Raw genomic sequence first — 18,677 nt, 5'->3', positions numbered from 1 at the left:
GAACGCTAATCTCTCGGGATGATGGCTAAGTCGGTTACCCTGGTTTTGCTACCACTTGCTGTAACACGGAGTCCCTGTACTGAGCTGCACATCGATACACAGCCATCACACATCAATTAAAATAACCAAGTAAAGAATTAACGCGGGAACGATGGATGGAACGGAGGCCAATGATTGCTTTTCCTTCCTGTCAAGAGGAGAGTTATTTCTCTTAAGTCAGCTGTTGCGTCTCGTGGTCATTTCACAAAAGAAAGTGCATTTAGAGCGTAAAGCACAAGAAAGAGAGACCCATTAGCTCCGAATAAAGAATTTGCTCCTGAATTGGCTAAATCTTACGTGCTGAAAAATTCATTGCGTTTTCTATGTTGCTTTCCCCCTCGTTCTGCCAAAGAAAGTGGGTGAGAAAGGCCTCTGGGAGACTACACTTTGGAACACTGCCCCGAGCGGGATGCAGCTGGCCCCACCAGCACTCAGGACAGGCACTGAATGAGCCCACTCAAAAGTACCAGAGCTGATGGGTTCTTTCCCAGGCTGGAAAGTCAAGGTTCGACTCACAGATTTGCTAACCTCCCAAGCCTACCCCTATTCATCTCTCTTCCCGCTTTTAACATAGCAAAATAATAATTTTATTTTATAGCAATTTTAATAATTTTAGATGATTCAAAGGCATTGCGTATACTCACATTGCATAATTTAAATGCATATCGATTTCCCAGAATGTTCTTATCACCCAACCCAAATTCTGCACCCCTTAAATGGTAACTCCCCTCTCTTCAATCCTGCTAGCCGCTAGGGACTTCTATCTACCTTACTTCCTGACTCTGCTCTTCCAGATTTTGATTGCTCATGGAAGTGGATCAAACATTTATCACTTTGTGTCTTTTTTCCCCCTCTCTGTTCCAAAGCATGAGATCCTAAGGCTAGAGGGATGGGGAGCAGGAGATCAAGGGTTGATGGCTACAAAAGGAAGTCCCTTGTTGGAAGCCAGTTCTAGTCTCTGTCCCCACATGGTGGTTTGTGCTGTACGAGAGTCAAAGTTACAGGGCTCAGAAGCAGATGTCCAGGGTAAGGTTGGGGCAGTCCATATCTACTAAGGATCTGGTAGAGAACAATCCTTTAGTCCAAACCCAGGGGTCTAGCTGGGACCTGCTCTAAGGATCAGACATTAAACAGTAGGAATTCAGAATTCAACATCTTAAGAAGGAGCTTTGGAAAGGGGTTTGCTCAGTCCCAGATGACCGGAAATGATCCCTAGAGGAAGTGATGGCTGAGCTGAGACTTGAACGTAAGCAAGAGTTTCATAGCAGAAGGGACAGAGAGGGGATCAGGGTAGACAGAGGACCCAAGACTTAATAAGGCAAGAGATAAGAGTAAACAGTAGACATTGTCCAGGTCACAGATGCTGGAGCTGAGAGTGCAGACAGGGATCTGGAGACGAAGTGTCAAATGTCCCACGAAGGCATTTGTGCCTTTCTTTGAGGCCAGAGGTTAATGGAGCCAAAGGCCTTCTCGAAGCTCTCTGTGAAGGTTGTCATTTTGGGTCCACGTGCATTATTCAGGAGCTAATGTGTTTCCATCAATGTCTCCCAGGGATTTTTAGATTTCCCAGTTAAGTATGAAGCCTCTAGGAACTGTTGATAGCATCCAAGTCTCCCAGTGCTTAGGGATAGATGAGTTAATCTCCTGATTCCATTAAAATACCCGACAAGAGCACCTTACAGAAGGAAGGTTTATCTGTTTGATGGCACAATGCATTGGGGAGGGGCAGTCATGGCAGAGGGAGGGTGAGGCAGCTGGTCATACAGCATCTGCAGTCAGGAGCAGAGAGAAGAAGACTATTGCTCTGTCCTTTTCTCCCTAATGCTCAGACTGGGACTGTGGTCCACGGCATGCTGTTACTTCTATCCAGCTCAGCTAACCCCTCGGGAGGCTTGTCTCGTGGATGATTCTAAATCCAGTCAAGTTGGGATTCAATTTCAGCACATGGCTCACTCTGTACAGATAAGGGGGTGCTACAAACACTGGGGTGGGGCGAGCCCCAGGCAGCCTGGATGCTCTGATCTTTATTGCCTTCTTTCACAAATCTTTTACGTCCCTTGTCTCTCTGACCACCTAATTCGCACATCACCTAATTCACTGTTATCATGTCTTCAAATCTGCATCCCAAACCTTGGGAAGGCTAGCCTGCCTTACTCCTGCGTCAGCCTCTCTCATTCCACATCCTACAGCCCCTCCCAAGTCATCTCTGCACACTGTAATTACCTAATGATGTAATCTGTCACTCAGAGCGCTCTCTCTCTCTCTCTCTCTCTCTCTCTCTCTCTCTCTCTGTCTAGGGAAATAAGTATGCCTTTGTGGCATGCGTGGCTTGCCTTGTTTATAGAGATGATCTCTGACATCACACTTGTGTGTGTGACTCATCCGGTCTCAGTGGCTAGAGGCCAAGTGTACTTTAAAACAACCTTGGGCATGTCTTAAATTCTGATGCCTGGGCCTCACACTCTCAGACTGGTTCAGGCACACAGTGGGGATTCAACGATTGTATTATTGATTCAACGATTGCATTATCAATCACACGATCACTTCAATAAATGAACATACCAATGGGATCATTATCCTTCCCACAACCGTCACTTGAACTCCTAGGCAAATGCCACATTTCGTATATGAACATTTGATTCTAAGGACCATTTACTCATTGCCCACAGTGCAGCAGAAAAACAGTTACAGAGGGAGACTGACCCTAAGGGGCTAGATTCCAGAGCTGTGTGTGGAATTGCTGCCACCCACGGGCTTCAGTGTACAGTGGATGGCACTGTTTTGGGAAGGCTGTGGAACCTTCAGGAGAGGGAACCTCACTGAAGTAAGTGGGTCATTGGGGGTGGGACTTGTTTTTTACCCCAACCCTACTTTTCACATGGCCTCTGCTTCCTTCCATGTCATGATCTTTTTACTGTGCCTTCTGTCACATGGCTGACCATAGCTCCTCAAACCACGAGCCAACATAAAATTTTTCCAGGGGCTGGAGTGGTGGTCCAGAGGTTAAGAGTGCTGGATGGTTTCCAGGGAACCTGGGTTCAGTTCCCAGCATCCACATGGTGGCTCACAACCATCCCAGGGATGAGAGGATTCCAATCATAGGGAATCCAATGCTCTCTTTTTAACCTCAGCAGGCACCAGGCGTATGCATGGTGCACAGACTTGCATGCAGACAAAACACTCATACATGTAACATAAAATAAATCTAAAACAAAAAAAAAAATCAAAATAAAGCCTTCCTCAAATTGGGTCTTGCTGGGTATTTGGTCACAATATGGGCCCACAAAATGAACAGTAACTGACATAGGAGTGTTCTTAAGCACTCAGTGGATGAATGTGGAATGAGATAAAAGTCTTAGGACTTTTGCGAAGGAGAAAGCAAACCCCATCAGTGACCGGAAACTATACCTTTCATTTCCTCTTCCCGCCCCTCCATCCCACCCTCTTTCCCTCCCTCTTCTCTCCTCTCTCCCCTACCTTTTCCTTTTCTCATTGAGATCCTAGTATAGATTTTCAAATGAGACCTCACCAGATCTTTGAAGAAGATGGATAATTTGTATTTTCCCCATATCACTGTATGCAAAGAGAACACCCACACTCTACTAGCTGCTCCCTCTGTCGTCATATTCGAGTCAGGAATGAGTAATTTGGAAGATGGAGTCTCGTTACACTCTTCCCATGGGTGTCGAATCAGGCATACCCACCTTGTTCTAACTTCTTCCCAAATTCTGCGACACCACAAACTCCCGACCTCACCTCCTCTGTCCTACACCTCCACGGGCCGCATGTCCCTTCTCCATTGGGTGGGGAGATAAGCCAGCAGCAGGCAGAATTTTTAAAGCAATTCTGTGAGACGTGTCTCTTTATATTTCCCTTCTCCCTATCCTACCCCACTAAGGGACCTTCAAACACATGTGGTCACCGAACTCCAAACTGTAGAAGCTTTACCAGAACTCAGGGCAAAGCCACAAGCTCTGTCAGGAGGTTGCAATGGGGGAAGACCCGCTGTGTAATGGTGTGGGGATTTATTTAGCCCCGGAGGCTTGAGTATGCAACTTTTGCCAATGGAGACTTGCTAGGTCTCCTCCACGGTGTCAGCATTTCCTCCCTTCTAGCTGTGGTGCTGTTTTTGTGAAAGCCGCCCAGAACAGCGAAAGAAGGCAGAAGCTGCCCTTTTTCATGGCTTCAAAGGAAGCCTGAATTTGATCCCTTTAGTGAGTGGCACAGGATAAAAACCTCCACTTGGGTCTGCTTTCTGTGATTAAACAAGCCTCTTGTTTGTCAAGTAGCTCGAAGACTGGAAGAAAGGAGGGCTCTTCCCTGTGAAGTTCTCTGAAAGCAGCCCCTCCCCGCTCCCTGCCCACAAAGGGATTCTCCTGACAGGAGTCAGAACTGGACTTCAAACAGCCAGAACAGGAGTTAAACTGGAAATAGGGATTGGGGGACCTGGAAAGGCTCCCAGCAGATGACAGAAACCCCTCGTTGAGACCCTGCAGGACTCTTGAGTATCCTCACATACCTTTGAGGAACATGGTGACATTGGAAACCATTGTGACATTCTCCGAACAAAAGAATCTCACTCCTGTGAGAAGCCGTCCGGTCTGCACAGGAAGATATGAGGAGGGTTGGGAAGGGGAAGTCTAACCTAAATCCATACAGCTTTACTAAGACTCAGCTGCACCATGTTGGGTGTCCACGGGAGGCAGAATCCCTTTACCCAAGTCACTCCTGCTTTTGGAAATCCACCCCACCCTGGAATGCTAAGGTTGTGCTGGTGAGCTGGGCAGAGGTAGAAAATAGGAATGGAGACCACCTAATTCAATGTGAATTGCAGATGAACACTTTTTTAAAAAAACAGGGCAGATGTATTATGAAGGACACACTTACATTCTCAGTCTGCAATTAAAATTTCCCTGGGCATCTTATTTTATTCCATTTTATTTGGCCCAGTGACAATCTCAGCTCAGATCACATTTCCTGTCCCATCTACTTGGGAGAAGTAGGGAAGGCTCTGGATCAGGCAACGCTGAGGCTGCCTGAGGATGCCATGGAAGTGGTTTGGTCCATGGGCTTTGATGTGAGGCAGGGACAGATTTCATATTTACCCTTAGAGGTGGAGTTGCAAGTGGTTGTGAGCTCTGCATCCAGCGAACCCTCAACAATGGAGTCCTATCTCCAGCCCCATGGACCAGATTAAAGCTTTACACCTGCTTCTTATATGAGTTCTCCCACAAACGACAGCCTCCTCCTGTCCTCAGGACAGGCTTCAGTAATCGACTTCCTCCATGGAGGCAGGAGGCACTGTGACGTCTCAAGAATCCATTCGAATTTTGGATCCTAGAGTCAATCAATCCACACGGACTAGGTCAGGGCCCATGCGACCAGACCGTCCCTGGAAACATCCCCACAGGCACAGGAGTGTGCTGCCTTAATCTCTCAGGCGTCTCTCAACCTGGTCAAGTTGACAAACACAACGAGGCTTCTCCAAGGCTTCTGCGTTCTTGTTTACGACTATTTTTCCCAACCAGGTTATAAACGCCCTGACATCAGATAGAAGCATCCTCTATCCCCACGCGGGCATGGAAAGGGGAGATCTCGACGTTTCCTAAATGACTATGCTATCAAGCCATTAGCACTTCAATATAAATTATCTTCCACTGTGGTTTCAAATGGTAATGCACTGCACATAACCATAAGGTCTGCAAGGGGCATTTCCTACAAAGCTTAAACTTTTCTTCTCAAAGGGCCGCCTTTTGTTTGAGATACCTTTTCCTTTCTTCTTTATCTGGAGTTAAAATTGCTATTTAGAGGGTAATTTCAAAAGGCATTTTCTTCACAAAGCTGAGAGTTGCCTCTGTGTCGTCATCTCAACACGGAACTTTCTACACGGAAATGCACCAAGGGGGAGAATCCTAAGGGTGAGGAACGGACCCCTTAGATCCCAGAGTGAAAATGAGAACTGAAGTAATCTAATCTATGATCGGTAAGAAATGGAGGGGAAAGAGATACGTCTGAGAAAAGGCTCAGAAGTTGCATTTCATCTGAATAAAATAGCAGAAGGGGCAGACAGAAGGGAGGGTGGGTGGGGGTTGGGGAGACGGTGGGGCGGGGGCAGGCAGAGGGACAGGCGGGGGAGGGGGCGGGCAGGGGGAGTGGACAGAGGGGCTGGTGTAGGGGCAGATGGAAGGGTAGGTGCAATTAGGGATTCTTTTCTAGTGAATGGGCTGGTAGGATAGCTGTCAGCAAGGTGCTTGCTCACAAGAGGTAGGACCTGGGTTCGAGTCCCAAGCGCTCACATAAAAAGCTCACTCAGTAGTGCAGTCCTGTATTCTTAACACTGAGGGGGCAGAGACAAGAGGATCCCTGGGGCTCACTGGCCAGAGAGTCTAATCTAATCTAGCCCGGGGCCAGTGAGAGACCCTGTCTCAAGATACAGGACAGGTAGCTCCTGAGAATTGAGGTTGACCTCTGGCTTCAGCATGAACACACATACACACACACACACACACACACACACACACTCGCCACACTACACATGTGCTCACATGGACACTTGAACACATGAACACGTGAACACATATACACATACATACCACATATCACACACACACACACACCTCACATGTTCACATGGACACTTGAATACATGAACACACAAACACACATACACCACACTACACACATGCTCACATGGACACTTGAACACATGAACACATATACACATACATACCACATATCACACACATACATACACAAACACACATATACACACAAACACACACACACACGGATAAGCACTTACACATACACCACACACTTGCACACACATGGGTTTCTGAACACACATACACACACAGTGGGAGTGGGCTTCTCCTACCTCTGAACCTACCCAAGGCAGTGCTTGACCATAGAAGCCCTTTCCTGATGTCCCTCCTGGTCTTGCTCAAGTGGACAATCTTGCTCAGACGGGTGCCTATCCGTGGACCTCAGCAGGGCCCTCTGTCTCTGGAATCAAGGCTGACCCCTCTCTCTGAATGAAAACTGCCAGGCCAGGGTTCCTAGCAAATGCTAGGACCTTGCTCTGACTACATCTCAGAGCTGTTTATGAAGAGAGGGGTCCGTAACCCACCCATGCAGCACTGACCTGCAATTGCAAATGCCCTGAGGCCCCGCCCTCTTCTGTCCCTCCCCCTATTCTGTCCTATTCTCAGTGTGCATGCATCTGTCACTTTTAAGTCCCCATTGCTTATCTGTCACGGCTGACAACCAGGAGGAGACAAAGTAAGGAATGTTTTGTTACCAAGGGGCAGCCTGACATTGAAAGTTCCCCATGGTCTCCCACCCTTATGTCAGAGAGCTAACTGTGGTGAGGATTATTGCTGAGGACTGACTATGTGGCAGGACTGACTGTGTGGCAGGAACTGTGATGGATAATTTATGCAGTTTCCTCAATTTTCCCAATAACAGACAAAGAAACTGAGGCTCAGACCACCTGGTGGTGGTAGTGGGGCAGGGAGGGGGTCGGGGGGAAGGGCACAGGAATGCATGGGTACATAAGTGCCTGTGTGCCATTTTGTGTGTCTCTGTGTGATTGTGTGTGCATGTGTGTACATGTGTCTGTGCCAGTGTGTGTCTGTGTGTATGTGCCTGTGTATGCCTGTGTGTACCTGTATGTGCCTGTGTGTGTCTATGTGTGTATATGCATGTGTGTGCATGTGTGTGTCTGTGTGTACCTGTGTATGGTGCCTGCCTGTGTGTGCCCGTGTGTGTCTATGTGTGTGTGTACCTGTGTATATGCCTGTGTGTGTGTGTGTGTGTGTGTGTGTGTGTGTGTGTGTGTGTGTTCATGCGTGCTGGGAATTAGAAAGCCAGGTTCCTGATTCTAAGTATTTGTATTCAGCCCTCCTTCATATCACCCCCACCCAGCCATTTTTAACACCTTCTAGCTACCCACCTGATTGCATTCAAATAATCTTTTAGGAGCTCAGGATCCCTTCAAAGACTGGTCCCTTTTCCTTCTATTAGCAGTCCCCACTCCTACACTTCTGGAATCTATGGCAGGTACTTTGAATTCTCTTTCCTCAAGTGCTTCTATTCTGAGCCCTTTGATACTGTTTTGTCTGTGTATCTGTGAAGTGTCCGTGTGTCTGTGTGAGGAGCACAGAGCCTAACACTGGGTGTTATCTTCAGTCACCCCCCCTCCCATTTTCAAGGTAGGGACTCTTACTGTACTCAGAGCTCACCACCTCAGCTACGCTGGCCAGCCAGCCAGTAAACATGGGGAATCCAGACATAAAACAGATACCTTGGAACTAGCCTTGGGAGGGCAGCTACACCCCACCTTCTCTCTCACTGGGAATTGAATGCACAGCCTCTTGCTAGTGTAACAAGTGCTTCACCTCCTGAGTTGCCCCTCCAGGCCCCCTTACTCTATGTTTCTATCTCAGACTTACCTGTGTCGCAACCCTCAGTTCAAGTTTGCCTTTCCCAGCCAGACCTGATGAGTTCATCTTCCCTTCAGTCTCAAACCCAAGGGTTTGGATGAATCTCATGGCTGATGGGTCCAAGCCTGTGGACAATCCTCTCACACATAGCTATCTCCCATCTTGATGGTGTCTGTGTGGAGGCACCATGCCGTGGTACTTGTTTCTTCTATGTCACTTTACTTGAAGATACAGGAGTCGTGTTGGTTGATTGACTTAGCCTCGTCCTCTCCCTCCTCCGTACCTTCTCCTTCCCTCCTCCCTATCTTCTCCTCTCTTCCATCCACCCCTCCTTTTCCACTCTCCTCCCCACTTCTCTCTGCAATGCTGTGGTTCAAGTCCAGGGTCTCATGCACATTAGGCTAACACGCTACTACTGACCTACCCAACCCCCTCTTCTATTCTTCCCCATCTTCTCCATTCTTTTCCTTTGATTTTCCTCTTCCCATTTTCTTTCCATCACATTTCATCCAATTACTATTTGTATTTCTTATTGTATTCGTAAGCACATGCACTTGGGTGTGGGTGTGCTAGCCCCTGTGGGCGTGTGTGGAAGCCAGAGACTGACATTGAGGTTCCTTCCTTAATTGCTTCTCTTATTTTTTTTCTAAAGAATTATCTATTTACCTTATATATGTCAGTACACTGTGGCTCTCTTCAGACACACCAGAAGAGGGCATCAGATCCCGTTACAGATGGTTGTGAGCCACCATGTGGTTGCTGGGAATTGAACTCAGGACCTCTCGAAGAGCAGTCAGTGCTCTTACCTGGTAAACCACCTCTCCAGCCCCTCTACCTTACTTTTTGAGGTAGGGTTTCTTGTTGAATGTGAAAATTGCTGTTTCAACCAGACAGGCTGAGCCTCTGGAACCTGCCTGTCCCTCTGAACCTCTACCCACCAACACTAGGATTGCAGGAGTGCTGTGTTATGCCTGGCTTTCCTGTGGGTGCCGGGAATCTGAACTCAGGGCTTCATGCTTTTATGGTGAGGACTTGACTCACTGAACCACTTTCCTGGTGCACCCTTTCTCTTTGTAAGTGTGCCAGGCAGTTGACCACGCAGCCCCTGGTCGCCCTCACCCTGTGACATCAGTCCTCTTCCTTGGATGCATGTGGAACCCAGGGGGCATGCACTTAAGGGGCAAATGTATCAGTGATGAACTAGTTTCATGGTGAGACGCTGGCTTTGCCCTTTCTTGCTCACTCTGCTGAAGGCAGACTTCCATGTTATGAGATGCTCTCTGGAGCAACCATATGGCAGTCAATCAAGGAAAGACCGTGGCCAACAGCTCAGGAAGATTTGGGTCCAATCGCCCTCAAGGTATTAGGTATCCTGCCAACCACCCACTTCAGTGATCTTGGAAAATGGATTCTTCCTGGCTGAGCCTTGGGAAAGAACCAAACCAGAGGGCATGAATGAAGTATGCCCAGACTGTTAACCCACAGAAATGTGTGGCATAATAAAATTGTTTTCAGAAAAAAAAAAAAGTTTTCATCTAGTCTTCAATTAATGCAGACATTCGTTGACAAATTTTGCACGTGTTTCAGATAGTAATTCCTGGGCTTTGCACAGGCTCGACGAGTGACCCTACCATTGAGACACAGCCCACACCCCGTCACTGCTTTGTCTTTAATTTCTCCTTCTAAAATCTGTTTGTAACCAAATCTCACGGAGATGCCCAGACTAACCTGGCACTGAATTTATCATGGCGTCCAGATCGTATGGGGAAATCGCAAACCTGACATTGCTCTCTAGCTGGTGTCTTCCGCAGTCCCTTCTCCCACACTGGAGAGCGTCTCTTTATGCTGCTCGCTCTGTGTCATCATTAAGCCTCTTGTCACGCTTCCAGATGCCTACCCCTAAGTAAATAATCTGTAGAGATAGAGCCTCCGTTGGCTTCTTCTCTCCCCTTGATGCTGTGGCTCTCCCAGCCACTTGAGTCCTGAATCACACAGCAATTTGGCAGAATCACTTCATACCCATGCCTTGCCCTCTGCCAACCCCCAGATACCGCAGACCTTCAGGCTCATCCAAGTTTTTCCTTTCTTTTTGAATTGCCTCTTGCCTCGAGACTTCTCACGTCTGGCGAATGGCCCGTCCTCTACACTTTGTGTTTCTCGTTGAATAATTTAATACTTGCCAATTCTGATTTTTTGTAAATCATTTTTCATTCCAAGCCTTTCTTTCTTCCTTCCTTTCTAAAGATTACACACACACACATACACACACACACACACACACACACACACACACACAGAGAGAGAGAGAGAGAGAGAGAGAGAGAGAGAGAGAGAGAGAGAGAGAGAGCTGTCTTCAGACACACCAGAAGAGGGCATCAGATCCCATGATAGTTGGTTGTGAGCCACCATGCAGTTGCTGGGAATCGAACTCAGGGCCTCCAGAAGAGCAATCGGTGCTCTTAACCACCGAGCCATCTCTCCAGCCCCAAGCCTATCTTTCTTAATTAGCAATTCCACACACCCAAGAACTCTTATTTTCCTTGACGCTGTGGGAAAACCTACCCACTCAGTTGTCTTTTCTGTTCCCACTCTAGGATGAGCGTGGGCTGACTGACTGCAGCAACGTCTCTGCAGATGCAACAGGTGATGGTGGGAGCATGTCCGAGCACTGGGATGAGGGATGCCAGACATCTATAGACAGTTGACAGCATGGATTCCCCAAAACACCCTTCCGGGAGCATGTGTGGCATGCCTCCGTTTCGAAACACTTCCCAACGACCACTCTTCTGAACAGTGGAAGGTGGCAAGAGTTTCCAGAGGGCGATTCTCACCTTTACCGAGAGAGCAAAGTGGGCTGCACACATCCGGCTTTGTTCCCATTAACTAACAGGATCTTCTCGCCTTCTGCTGTTGTGGTGATCTATCTTACCACTCATGGTGATCTTCATAGAGAAGCACACAGAAAGAGGTGTTTCCTGGGATGGGCACGGGGAAGAGGCAAGTCTCCTCTCTGACTGTCGAGGGAGCTCTCGGAAGACTGGTCTGTGATGATTAAAATGTGTGAGCCATTGGATGGGCAGTCACAGACCCTGTGAGATATAGCTGGCTTCACCCAGGGGCTGAGGCTTCCATTTTACTTCAGGTAATGTAAACACAAACAACCACAGGCGACCCATGGCGGGACCCATAGCCACTCACTTGACAATGCGGCTCTCCAAAGGCACCAAGTAAAGGGTATCTGCCTCATCCTCCTCTACACTGGGGGCCAAGCTGTTCGTGAGTCACGGAACTGTGTGGCTTGCATGTGACTGGTCCTCACAGGGTTCACACGTTGGACGCTTGGTCCCAGGAATGTGGTGCTGGAGTTGATTAAACATTAAGAGGTAGGACCCTGCTGGGCAGTGCCACCCTCAGAACACCAAGATCTGTCAGCAGATGAATGTCACAGAGCTCTGCACCCAGGGGATCTGAAACCAGACTGGGTTCACACACAGACACACAAACCCCCACATAAACACACACACACACACACACACACACACACACACACACAGAGGCACACACAGCTATCTGAAGCAGAGCTCACACACCTGTGGTCCACAAATGGAATAGCATCTGTAGGCAGGTCTAATGTGCACAATTTAAAAATTATTTGGTAATTATAAAAATCAAGTAAAAAAAGATAGGAAGATTTGGGATTCCTGCTTCTCCTGAAAGTCCTAAGCACTTCTAAGACAACAAAAAGGAAATATTCTTTCCCAAGAGAAATATTCCACCGTTCTCGTCACCCTTAGCCTCCTCCCAACCTAGTGCAATACCCACCTTGCAAGCTCGCAGTCCTGGCTAGGGCTTAGAGACGACAAAGCAAGGAAATCAATCAATCAATCAATCACCTGTGACCTTTGCCCTCTGGTCACACACTTTGACCTGGGAACTACTTCTCTCATGCTTACTTCCCATAACTACAGGAGACTTTATGACAGAAACCCCAAAGCATGTGGGCCTCCCATAGCCTATTGGTGCTCCAGTCTTCCCTAGGCCCAGCATCAGGAAGTGGAGACAGTATCTATGTGACATCATTTGCACCCATGGGTCTAAGGAAATCAAACTCATAAACTAAAGAGGGGTAACGCACTTAGGAGTCTATTCTCAGGGATGGTGTGGGGGAGGATACAAAATACTGGATTAAATTCTCGAGCGGTTATGACTCCAGCTCCTAGTGTCTGCCTTTCCACGGGTGTCTCGGGTGTCTGAGGAACTGTGATATTCAGAATATGCCATAAAATGTCCAGAAGCCTGCACCCTCAAATTGGATTCAGTGTATTTGGGGGTAGGGCTGAGAATATTATGTTTGGTAGACATACAAGCTATTTTAGTGCAACCATCATTTAATCATGGCATGTTAATGCTTGGAGTACACGGGTAGCCCCAAACAGATTTTACCACTAGGGAATGCATCATAGAGGATTCTACTGGCCAGGATTCTACTGGGGATGCTTCTTTGGGGGCAGCCCTGTGTGCCAGCCCTCACAGGAGCCAGATGGGAGCCACGGGAGCAGGCTAATGTGTACATCCATCCTTTTGTTTTGTGTGCTAGCCTTGTTCTAGGCTCTAAAGTTAGAACCATGAGCAAAACAGACAAAAGTCCTCCCTTTGCGGACGTCGTTGGGCAACATGGGTAATTAGCAAATTACAATACCAAAAACACTTGGATTATAAGCTTCGTCTGGTGAAAATGGTGTGTGGTGGAGCACACTTGTAATCCCATGGTGGGGTAGGCAGAGACAGGCTGATCCCTGAACCTTGATGGTCAGCTAGCAAGAAAGGAAAAGAAAGAAAGAAAGAAAGAAAGGAAGAAAGAAAGAAAGAGGGAAGGAAGGAGGGAGGGAGGGAGGGAGGGAGGGAGGGAGGGAGGGAGGGAAGGAAAGAAGGAAGGAAGGAAGGAAGGAAGGAAGGAAGGAAGGAAGGAAGGGAGAGAGGACAGAGGGAGGTCGGGAGGTCGGGAGAGGGGGGAGGGAGACGGAAGGGGAAGAGAGAGAGAGAGAGAGGGTGAGAGGGAGAGAGAGAGAGAGAGAGAGAGAGAGAGAGAGAGAGAGAGAGAGCAAACAAATAAGCAGAGCACGTTGCACCTGGAGTCAGCCTCTACCCTCCACACACACACATGTGCACGGGCACATGCACATACATGAACATATATGCACAAAGATGGTATTTATTTTAGGTGTCAATTTGACAGAATTAAGAGGTGCTCAGGTAGCTGTTAAATACTTTTAGTGATTCAGTAAACTTTGAGCCCAACCCTTTGCTGACAGGGAGGCACGGGTGTTTGGGATGGCTGGACTTCCTCAGATTTGCCTGTGAATTCTGGAGATGTTGGCAGGTGAGTTGGTTGACCAATGAGTGGGGGAGGCCAGCTCATCACTTGCAGAGCAGACATCCTCTAATCATCCAGACAGAATTGGGACAAAGACAGGAAGGGAGTCTGAATCCTTGCCCTCCTCCCAGAGTCAGATAATAACTAGAAGAAAGTAATAGTAAGGATAATAATCATGATTACAATAAACCTGTCCTCTTTGGAATTTTCCCAGTCCCCACTTCTCATTCACAGCAACAGAAAACAAGTAAGACACCCTACAAACCTGTGCATCGAAGCCCCGATACCTACTATTTTAATGTGTGGCTGTATCTGAAGATAGGGCCTGCAAGAGGCAATTAACACGGCTCCATCAGCATAAGCCTCCATCCAGGACGAGCAGTATCCTTATGGGAGAGGAGCCTATTAGGACAGACATAGAGAAACCAGACCAGGCTAGGCTTCATAAGTATAGATAATTTTGTGGTACAACTTGCAAGCCCGGGAGAGAGACCTCTAAGGAGACCAGTCATGCTAGGGACCATGGACTTCTGGTGTACAGAACTTAGAGGAAACATAGCTTTCTGCTACTTAAGCTGAACACAGAGCTCAGGGTGCTTTACTGTATTTGCTGGACAGTTTTATGTCAACTTGACACAAGCTAAAGTTATCCGAGAGGAGGGAACCTCAACAAGAAAATGTCTCCACGGGATTGGGTTGTGGGTAAATCTGTATGTAGGCATAAAATGTACTCGACCTCCTTTAATAAGGGTTCAACCTCTCCTCTAGCCCACCACCCACCAGAGGCAGTGGAAGAGAAAAGTTATTTGGACTCTAAAGAGGGAAAGTAGACCTCTTTAGAAATAGTTCTTTGGGGGCGAGTTCAATCTTCGTCGTCAGGATATATCCGCAGTTCAGGTCAACACCAAACACCAACAGGAATAGCTAACTGCAGCCCAGCCCACTTTGCAGTCACCACACACAAACCAGCAAGGGCAGTCCCGTTCAAAAGAAACCTCAAGGCTCGCCCGCTGTCCCAGAGCTGTGGAAGCAGCAAGACACTGCAGGAACCACAGAAGTTCTCTATGATGTCGCCACAAACAGAACTCAGCAATGCCATGTAAGGCAAAGCAACACATGTGTCTCGTGTCATCAGCAAAGAATAGCGAGGTGGAGTAGAGTAAACCAATACTTGAGCTCCCACTGTCTGTGGGGTCATGTTTATAGTCCTTCTAATCATCATGTGTCCTTTCACCTGTCTGCTATGGCAAAACATCCTCTCACCTGTGTGCCCCACCAAAACATCATTTGACATAACCGACTTTCCAAAGAAACCAGAAGTTTCCACTTCATCTGTAGGGCATTTTCTTAATTAGTGGTTAATGGGAGAGAGCCCAGCTTGTTGTAGGTGGTATCATCCCTGAGTTCATGGTCATGAGCCTAGAAAAAAAGGCAGTCTGACCAAGCCCTGAGGAACAAGCATCATCCCTCCATGACCTCTGCATCATCTCCTGCCTTCAGGTTCCTGCCCTGCTTGAGTTCCTGTCCTGACTACCCTCAGTGACAGACTGTGTGCTGTGGAACTGTAAGTCAAATAAACCCTTTCCTCCCCAACTTGCTTTTGGTCATCCTGTTTCATCATAAAAGTAGTAGCGCTAACTGAGACATTGTAGCAGTCTGAGTTTGCTAACTGAGACATTGTAGCAGTCCGAGTTTGGTGTAAATTAGTACAGATACCACCCCAGAAACAGCACCGCAGGCAGAGGAAGCCAATAAAACAGATGATCAAAGGAAAAGCACATCTATTTACCTTACCAGAAAAAATACCAATAGCGATACAACCGTTTGGGTTACCCACTGGGTTATCATTAACCCAACACTATTTGCCAAGGGTTTATGATTGTTCTGATGCTACCCCAGGCCCAGAGAACACAATGAAAGACAGGTAGGTATAGCATTTGCCTTTTGAAACTCATGCACCCCCAAAGGCCTCCCCATAAACTTAACCCTATGTGCCACCCAAGGTCAGAGGAGTATAGTACGGTGTTGGAGACGCTACTGTAGGGTCCTCAATCTCTATTTAGTGTCTGGTTAACATATACCCATTATTAGGATCCAGTGTGATGGTTTGAATCAGATATAGAGTTTGTGTGGTCACATCAGGGTAATAGGTATCTTACTTTCCTTGTCATTCCTTCAAGCTTGAAGCTGGATGTTAGTTGAGACTGGCTTTGTGATAGGAGACAAGCCATTTAACCAGCCTTCTTGGATCTCAAAAATGGCGGTACTCATCCCTGGGTCACATAGGTGTGAAAAGCAGGTTTGATAGTGAACATGAATATAAATGCTTGGCAGCCATTCAAGATGGCTCCTGCCATCTCCTCCATGGCAGAGCCAATAAGATAATGAGAGTCGCAAAGATCGTTATTGCTAATACAAAGCACTCTGTGAATATGAGTGACTCTTGGTAATTTGTGTATACAGTTTTCTCTTTCTCTGAGACAGGGCCAGACAATGTAGCTCAGGATAGCCTTGAACTTGCCATCCTCCTGAGTGCTGTGTTGTAGACATATGCCCAACAGCTTGTGTGTAGGATCCTTTTAACATCTAAAGAGTATTTTTCTCTGTCCCCTACCTTTTCCTACTTTAATTTTTTTGTCTTTAGTTTTTAAAACTTGTATTGCATTTTATTGTATTTATTTGTTTATGAGAGCATATGTGTGTGCTACAGTGTTCATGTGGAGGTCAGAGGACAACTTGGGGGACTTAGTTCTCTCCCTCCACCATGTGGGACCCAGGGAGGGGATTGATCTCAGTTATCAGATCCGACAGCAACCCCCACTGAGCCCTCTCGCTGGTCCTTCCTTCCCATGAAAGTATTTACAACCCAGTATCATCTGAAGAATAGCCTGAAAACCCTCACAAAAAAATCATCTGTGTTCCTCTATGTCCCCTGCCTTATACCAGACCAGCTCTGCTTGGAGGAGATGTCTGGAGGGTGTCTATTACAGCTGCAGTCATTGTCAACATGGTGGAAATTGCAGCTGCCCATCATGGTGGTGCAGATTTCTCTGTACATCATACCTGGTGGGGTTGTGGTTACATTTTCTCTAGCATTATTGAGCGGTGAGCTACTTGTCCCTTCTCAGAGCCTGGAGATGGGAGACAGCAAGGACTGGTTATCATGGAAACCACGTCTCTCCTGGGCCCCAAGGGGCACTTCTGGAAACGGTTCGGAATCTGATCACTGTCTTCAAGTGAGAGAGCCGTGGATAAAAGCTGTTATTTCCTTGGGTCTGATAAATGGTTGCTGAGAAGCTGCTTGCTTAGGTTTTGCTGGGAGAGATTGGATTGGGGAAGGGAGAATGGATTGGGGGGCCAGAGTCTCAGACCTGAATAGCACCCCAAACTGCATTGACGACTAAGAGATAGCCCTGCATGAACCTCTGTGAAGACTTCAGAAGTCAATGGAACACCGGAGTTGTAGAGAGGAGATGGCTATGACCCTCAGAGGTTGGAAAGCCTTTTGTCTCTAAGAGATTCACAACCTGGGGGCGGAGGGGGTGGGAAATCATTAGTTCTAAGGGCCTTGAAAAAAAGGATTCCAGATATTAGGGTTTCCACCTCAGATACATTCAGCCACCAGGTAGAAAACATCATTTGTCAAAGTGAGCTTGGTGTAGCTTCAGGTGACAGGTAAGCACACACATCCTTCATAAGGGGCGGGTTGCATTTTATAGCCCCAGAGAGCATCGTGCCCCAGCACTGGCTCACGGCCAGGTTCTCCAAAGAAAACTCCAGATGTGGCATTCTCAGCCACAGCTTCTGTTAAAATGCAAGCTATGAATTCAAACACTTCTAAATCACGTCGGAGTCCAAAGAAAACACATCAGAAGGTCAAAGCCAGTGCATTTCTCTTCATTGTGAGCCGAGCCGTGAGGCTCATAAAGAGTCAGAAACTCAGGAGGCAGAGGGGATGCTCATTGAGTCCACAGTCACAGTAACGAAAACACGGTGTTCTGATATCGGCTTCGAGACGCTTCTGTGTTTACTGTGAGGTTAGCCACATATTTACCCTTCAGCCCAACCTTGAAAGCATCACGAATTTTTACCTCAGCGTTCGCACAGGGAAACTGAGGCTGCTGGGTGCAAAGCCACTTCATTCCCCCTCTCCAGAGTCTCTACAGAGCACAGATAGCCCCAGACAGCTGCAAAAACCATCCTCCTGAAACATCTCCCCTCATTTATGTTTGGTTTGTTCTGGTGTAATGTTTCCTAACCAGAAGGCAGAGATCTCACACTCCTTGGGACATTTGGCAACCCCCGCAGTGATTCTGTTGTTGCTTCCTCAATGGAACAAGTGGGAACAGGAGGCACTAGAAGGCCTAGGTGCTTCCTAGCATCCTGGAGCACGTGACGCAGCCCCTACAGCAGACAGCTGATTAGGGAAGAGAGAGTCCAGGGCTGGGATTGAGGAGACAGGAGAAAGAGGTAGAAGAAGATGCTGAAGGTATGGGGTGTGATGGGTGTCCCTGTCAACCTGACAGGATCTAGAAAGGCCTGGGAGACAGGCCTTTGAGGTTATCCTGATTGGCGATTGAGGTAGAAAGCCCTCCTACTGTGGGCGTGCGCATTCTCTGATTGGATTAACTGTGTAAATTGCGCAATCACGCTGAGCGTTCTCCCCCACCCCCCAAATCAGCTTCGCTGCTTCTACCTCCTGCTGCCTTGACCCCCATGACCTGAGAACTGTGCCTTGAACTGTAAACTCAAAGAAATCCTTCTCCCTTGATTTGTGTCTATCAGAATATTGTGTCACAGTGACAGGAAAAGGAACTGGG

This window comes from Rattus norvegicus, chromosome 12 (genome assembly GCF_021556685.1).
Source record: "Rattus norvegicus strain SHRSP/BbbUtx chromosome 12, alternate assembly SHRSP_T2T, whole genome shotgun sequence".
NCBI classification, from domain to species: Eukaryota; Metazoa; Chordata; class Mammalia; order Rodentia; family Muridae; genus Rattus; species Rattus norvegicus.
The sequence above is the reverse complement of the archived record's forward strand: the minus strand, read 5'-3'. Positions refer to the sequence as shown.